The following is a 7,655-nucleotide window of genomic DNA, read 5'->3' on the forward strand; positions in this document are numbered from 1 at the left end:
GTCATACTCCTTGTATTTCAGTAAATATTTATGGAATATATGTACATAGGTTTGTTCTTACATTCTTCCATTGAACCTTCATGACAGTCTTTTGTGTTAAGTGTTCTTATCCCCATTACCCAGGCAAGGAAACCAGTTATGCTAATTTAAAAACCTCCAAAGGGCCACACAGCTAGTAAAAGCAGAGCCACATTTTGAATCCAGTTTTATCTTATTTAAATCTCCTATTTTGTTTGCATTCCACTGCTTTGCCTGTAGTAAGCAGCAAAACCTGACCCAAGCTGATGTGATGCTATTTAGAGTCTTTAACCTATTCACATGGCTATCCATTTTATTCTGGAATATCAATGTGTTTGTAACACCTACCAAGGGTGTTATATAATATACCATACATTCACCATTTACCTGTCTAAAGTACCTCCAAATTATGAATTTCAGAAAACACCTGACACTAAGGATTCTATGAGGAATTGTGGACATGTAAATCCTTTCTTCCTTGCTGTCTCATTCTGATGCCACCTTCTTCACTTTATTTCATACTTGGCAATGCCTGTCAAGGTCAGGGGATTGGAACACTGAATTCTTTTTGGCAGTAGAGCTGCATATCATAAATAAATAATATTAACTTATATTAGTATGACACAGGAGGAAGTGCTAAGCAAAATACTTTTATTTTTTCTCCCATCCCAGGTTTATATTTAAAATAATATTCTCCCAAACCATAATGACAATTTGTCGGTGGTTCTTTATGTAGCGACCTACTTGCAATCCAGCTGGAAGCAGCGTTTGGATGCTAAGCTCAAAACCTGATAACTACTACTGCCAGACTAACTTTGAGTACAACCTGGCAAGTTCTTGTCCTAAGACTTAGAATTCAAGCTCTTTAGATGTATTGGCTCATTTCACCTTCATGGCAATCTTGTAAAATGGGTAGTGTTATTATATTATTGTCTCATATTTGCAGATAAAGAAACTGAAGCAAAAGATATTATGTGTTCAAGTCACACAGCTAAGAATTAGCCAAGCAAAGACTTTGATATACATTATGCCTCTTTTGCACCTTCAACTTCTTTAGAAATTGGCTTATGGCATAACTTCATGGACAGACTACACAGACAGTGTGTTGGGTGGGAGTGGGGCTGGAGGAGCTGTGAGTCAGGGCAGCCAGCCAACCAACCAGCTTCCACTGCCAGGATCCAGCAAGGCCAAAATATTTTCTTTTTTTTTCTTTTTTTTAAGGCCAAAATATTTTCATACTCATTTTTCCTAGGGAAGCAGCAATGTGGAATTCATTATGAGAATTTCATGATGTGACGATTTAGCTGGAAAAGCAGACTCTATAGAAATGTTCCCTCACTAATCCTTGTAGATCACTCTGATGTAAAATGTTATGTGTTAATGGGTATGTTTTTACTTATGTGTACGCATGGGTGCACATTTATGTACATGATTCTGTGTCAGCTAGCATGCCCATGTTAATAGAATATGGGTTCTCAAACTTCAGTCTAATGTCCACTACCTGGATAAAACCTCCAATACTGTTGAAGCCCACCCTCAGAGATTCTGATTCAGCTCAGCTTGAGGGGATGTGTAACTATTTGTTACATGCTCCTGATATGATTCTAATGCAGGTAGTTGATGCAGACCACATTTTGAGAAAAGGGGATGATTGTATAGAATGACCGTGGGAGCCAGGCTGCTAGTGAGTGGCTCTAGGCTTAGGCAAGTCATCTTGCTTCTCCCAACCTCAATTTTCTCATCTGTGAAAAATGATGAACAGTACCTGCCTCAGGAGGTTGCTATGAGGATCGAATGACATATATTTATTCAAAGCATGTCTCATTTGATATGCCTGACCCATGATGAGCACTCAATAAATAATACCTCTTATCATTCCTGTAACATTATTTATGTTAATCACTACCCAGGAGGAATCTGAGACATGGCCACTGCCCTCTAGTACTTAACGGTTAAGGAGAGAAGACTAAAGCACATGAAGAAACAAGAGAACATTCAAACACGTTAAATTGTGGGATGTTGACTTTAAGGGTGAGTATTAAATAGGGATCTTGAGAGATTGAAGTGACCAAGAGTGAGGAAAAGGTTAGTACCTTGTCTATGGGGCTTCAGTGTGACCACAGACTGCTAATAATAAGAGAAGTGCAGTGCTACAATTAAATAAATTAGGACCGTACTTTTGATATGTCAGATGTTCATAGAAGAAAGAGGTCAACTTTGGCTTGGGAAATCAGAGAGAGCTTTGTGAAGGTGTTATACATTGAATAGGACCTCAGTGGCTGGGGAGGATTTGAATGAGTGGAGAAAAGGGCAATAGAACATTCCAAGCAAAGGAGATAGCCTATGCTAGGGGCATAGAGACCGGAATAGAGTACACGCAGAGGGCACCAGTCACATTGTATTCCTGGAGTTGCTCACCAGAGGGCGCTAGTCACATAGCCCACAATGATAATGGCAAGGATCAAGATGTCAATCTCCGTCCCCACCCCAGAATCCTGCAAGTGCAGTTGCCCTTAGTGAATGCTAGTAAATTGTAAAGAGGTGGGAGGGGCCAATTCCTGGGGGGCTACTATGACTGGGAATCCTGGTTGAAACCTGTAACCTCACTCCCTGAAAAGGATTTACAGAAAGCTGAAAAGGCAGAAGGGGTTGCAGATGGCATAAGAGGCAGTAGGGTAGATTTGGGAAAATGGACCCTGTGTCCCAGGAAAACTGGAGGTGGGCTATTGCTCTTGTATCCCTTTTCCAAGATAGTAAAGGGAGATAGTTATCCAAGACGCTGGACACTTTGCCTGTACTCTTACCTTTTGCGAACCTGGCCACTTTGCTGGTGGCCCTGTGGCAGGAAGACTTCCATTCATTTAGGGAACATTTATTTGGTAGCTTTTTTATGTCTAGCTCATATCTATTAAGTGCCTCAGTTTGGCTGACACTTCATGGATTATTAGTAACATCTGTGCCCATCCTCTCCATCCTGACCATGCTCTGTAAAGAGGATATATCGGGGATGATTAACCCCATATTATAAAGGCAGAAACTAAGTCTAAGGAGCATGGTGACTCAACCTAGGACTTGCAGTTAGTAAGTGATATCTGTTCACAACTCATGTTTTCTGATTTTATGACAAGTTCTATTTCTGATATCATTGGCCTTCCACCATATAAGATGCTATATGGAGAGAAATATTAATCAAGTAGAAATCATGGTCCCTGCCCTCAAGGAGCCTAGAGAGTCTTTGGTAAGAAATGAACACACTAGCATTGTGACTTTAAGCATCCTCCCACCTCTTGGTTGAAGCATTTTCTGTAAGATGATGATTTTTACTGAATGACTTCAAACATTTCACATTTCTCATCCTCCTAGAAATAAATGAGTTACAGAAAGTAGTGCACGATGACATGGTGTGGCGGGGTGAGGAAATAATCACTCAGGCCAGCATGGGAAGCTGCTGCAGAGTCAAATGGCAAGAGTTAATAGCCAGGAAAGAATGGGGGAAATGGGATCAGGGAGAAGGTTCTAGATCTCTTGTTGATGCTAAAAATTGCTCACTCTGATATCTACCAGTGGGCTGGTCCCACAGATAGGCCATCTGTTGGCTTTTTGAGATACCTCCCTGCTTATTCCTTACCAGCTGTGTTGCTGTCTATTGATTTTAGCTAAAAGTGGAGGTTATCAACAAAGACGTTTTAGAGGAAGATGTCATAGATCCTATGGTGTATCAGAAAGAGTTCAGGGTGAGCAGGAATCTGTAGTCATGGAAGTAACTGAGAATGAGGAAAAGGGAAGCCTCCTAGAGCAGCCTGTCTGGAGGGCTTCAGTGTGACTGAGGACTGGTAATAATAAGATAATTGTAGTACTACAATTCTATGAATTAAAATAGCACTTTCTGGGGTGCCTGGATAGTTCAGTTGGTTAAGAGGCCGACTCTTGATTTCAGCTCAGGTCATGATCTCAGGGTTGTGAGATCTCACCCTGCACCAGGCTCTGAGTTCAGCAGGGAGTCTACTTGAGCGTCTCTCTCTCTCCTCCCTCTGCCCTGGCTCAAGTAAATAAATAAATCTTTAAAAAATTAAAATAGCACTTTCTATATGCCAGGTGTTGTTACAAGTGCTTTACAAGGAGGAACTTTTTTATTAATTATAAGAACCTTACTCGATAGCAACTATTATGGTCACCATTTTACAGCTGTAGAAACTGAAGCATATTAAATACTCCTCATCCACTTCTTTTTCTTGGGGCTCTTGATCCTCCCCCCCACCCTGAACCCCACTAATGATCTGTCTTATCTTTGGATAACATTTTATTCTAATAATGTTCTAGGGTATAAAATAAAATGCTCAAAGTCTAGAATTTTGAGGATTGCCGAGTCAAGGTGACTTAAAATCCAACCAACCATAGCTAACTATCTTCCCTTCTGCTACTCCCCACCTCACTGGCATGCCCCTCAATGGGACAGTTTCCAGGAAGTACCAGTGAGTGACTTTGGAGAAACAGGGAAATGTTAGAAGTGCAGGTGGAGAGGCTCTCAGCAGAGGGGATTAAGAGTATTGAGAGAACCTTTTGAAAGGATTTCTGAGGCACAATTTTCTCTTAAAACATAAGGCCTCCTGGCCCAAATGCTGGAAAGGAACAGTGAGGGAAGGATGAAAGAAAAGTATGGGCAGGACAATAACCTGACTTATGAGCTATGATGGTCCATGCAGTCTGGTTTGGGGCAGGCTTCAAACGACAAGAAACAAAACTTCTCGCATAAGAAGTTCTTGTTTGGTTTTCCCGGGAAGCTTCTGAGAATTCCAAAGCCTCTTCAAAGGGTTGCTCAGTTCCTTGGTTCGTCACATTCTCTGGTGCCACCTTGTGGAGAAAAGAAAAGAGGCAATGACTAGGATATAGGAAATTGAGCAGTTAAGTTTGAAGGGAAAGAAAGAGGAAGTGAGGCTGGCTCCAGGGAAGTGCAGGGGTGGGCAAACACTGCAGGGGTGTAGGGCACCCTAAGGGTAACTGGGTGCCTGGTGAGGCTGGTAGGACATGGAAAGGGAGTTGAGGAGTGTAGATCATCAGAGATAATATGTATAAAGCCCCTGGCCTACAGACCCTAATGCACCATAAATACTGCTGAGTGCTTAGCACAGGTCAGGACTGAGCTAAGAATTTTACATGGGTTTTTAAAGTTTAATCTTACAGCCATCTTGTGAAGCTGACACGTAAAGTGAGGCCCAGAAAGGCTAAGTAACTCATAAAGCTAGTTAGTAACAGAAGCGGTGTTCATGTTTTTAATCATCATGTCATAAATTGTAGCAACTAACTTCCAATGGTAATGATGTGTAATTAGAAAGAACAAGGAGGAGCATTAAGTACTTTGAGTTTGGGTCAGGTAGGCTCTGATGCCAGTGTGGGGAAGGGAACTAGTGGTATCATATACCCCATCACCCCTACCATATCCACCTTCAAATATGGTCTTTCAGTTATGGCATGAATAAATCACGGAAATAAAAGGCACAGCATAAGGAGTATAGCCAGTGATATTGTAATAGTGATGTATGGTGAGAGACAATAGCTACACTTGTAGCCAGCAAGGCATAATGTATAACTCATTGAATCACCATGTTGCCCACCTGAAACTAATGTAACACTGTGTGTCAACTATACTTTAAAAATGTGTGTGGGGGGGTCCCTGGGTGGTGCAGTGGTTTGGCGCCTGCCTTTGGCCCAGGGCACGATCCTGGAGACCCAGGATCGAATCCCACATTGGGCTCCCGGTGCATGGAGCCTGCTTCTCCCTCTGCCTGTGTCTCTGCCTCTCTCTCTCTCTCTGTGTGTGTGTGACTATCATAAATAAATAAAAATTAAAAAAAATTTTAAAAAAATGTGGGGAAACCAAACAAAGGCTGAGCCCTAGTTCACCCACCCATTCCCCCAGCCAGTAAGCACATTTTAGGCACCTACTCTATCCAGGGCTTTGTGGGCTATAAAGCCATTTTTTTGCCGGTAATCCCAGTAGGGTGGTATTACTTCTTGCATCTCCTTCCCCCCCAACCCCCAGACTCCAGGTCTTCTAAAGCCCTCAAGTGGAGGAGTGTGTCTTTTTTTATTTGGGGGGGTGGCATGCAGGGAGGGGCTGGGGGAAAGGAAGAGAGAAAATCCCAAGCAGGCTCTGCGCCCAGCACAGAGCCCAATGTGGGGCTCAATCTCATGACCCTGAGATCATGACCTGAGCCAAAATTAAGAGTCGGATGCTTAACTGCCTGAGCCACTCAGGTGCCCCTTAATGTCTTTGTAAAATTAATTGGAGTATAGAGGACATAAAATGTTATATTACTTTCAGGTGCACAACCTAGTGATTGACAACTCTATATAAGATGCTATGCTCACTGCAAGTGTAGCTACCATCTGTGTTATACCTTTCATCTCTGTGACTTACTCATTCCATAGAGAGAAATTTGTACCACTCACCGCCTTTCATCTGTTTTGCCCATCCCCCTCCCCTCTCCCCTCTGGAACTACCAGTTCATCCTCTGTATTTATGGGTCTGTTTCTGCTCTTTTGTTTGTTCATTTGTTTTGTTTTTTAGATTCCACATATAAGTGAAATCATATGGCATTTGTATTTCTCCGAGCTATTCAATTAACATAATCCTTCTAGGTTATTCATGTTATCACAAATGGCAACATCTCATTCTTTTTCTATGGCTGAGTCAATATCCCTTTCTATCTATTTATCTGTCTATCTATCATCTATCTATCTATCATCTATCACCATCTTTATTCATTCATGTATCGATCGACAGGTTGCTTCCATATCTTGGCTATTGTAAATAATGCTGCAATAAACAAGGGTGCACATATCTTTTCAAATTAACGTTTTCATTCTCTTTGGCAAATGCCTAATAGTGGAATTACTGGATCATATGTTATTTCTAGTTTTAATTTTTTGAGTAATCTCTGTTACTGATTACTGAAACAGTAATCACTGTTTTCCCAGTGGATGCACTGATTTACATTCCTACCAACAGTACCCAAGGATTCCTGTTTCTCCCCATCTTCCTAGCACTTGTTATTTCTTGTCTTTTTGATACTAGCCATTACAACAGGTGTTAGGTAATATCTCATTCTAGTTTTGATTTGCATTTCCCTGATGATTAGTTTTGTTGAGCATTTTATCATGTGTCTCTTGGTCATTTGCATGTCTTCTTTAGAAAAATATCTCTTTAGGCCCTCTTCCCACTTTTTAACCAGGATTATTTGTTTTTTGGTATTGAATTATGTAAATTCTTTTTTAAAGATTTTATTTATTCATGAGACACACACACACAGAGGCAGAGACACAGGCAGAGGGAGAAGCAGGCTCCATGCAGGGAACCCAATGTGGGACTCAATCCCAGGTCTCCAGGATCAGGCCCTGGGCTGAAGGCAGCGCTAAACCGCTGAGCCACCCAGGCTGCCCTGTAAGTTCTTTACATATTTTGGATCTTAACCACTTATTGTATATATCATTTGCAAATATCTTCTCCCATTCAGTAGGCTGCCTTTTCATTTTGTTAATGGCTTCTTTCACTTTGCAAAAGCTTTTTACTTTGGTGTGGTTCCAATAATTTATTTGTGCTTTCGTTTCCCTTGCCTGAGGAGGCATATCCATAAATA

This window comes from Nyctereutes procyonoides, unplaced genomic scaffold (assembly GCF_905146905.1).
Source record: "Nyctereutes procyonoides isolate TBG_1078 unplaced genomic scaffold, NYPRO_anot_genome, whole genome shotgun sequence".
In the NCBI taxonomy this organism is placed as follows: domain Eukaryota; kingdom Metazoa; phylum Chordata; class Mammalia; order Carnivora; family Canidae; genus Nyctereutes; species Nyctereutes procyonoides.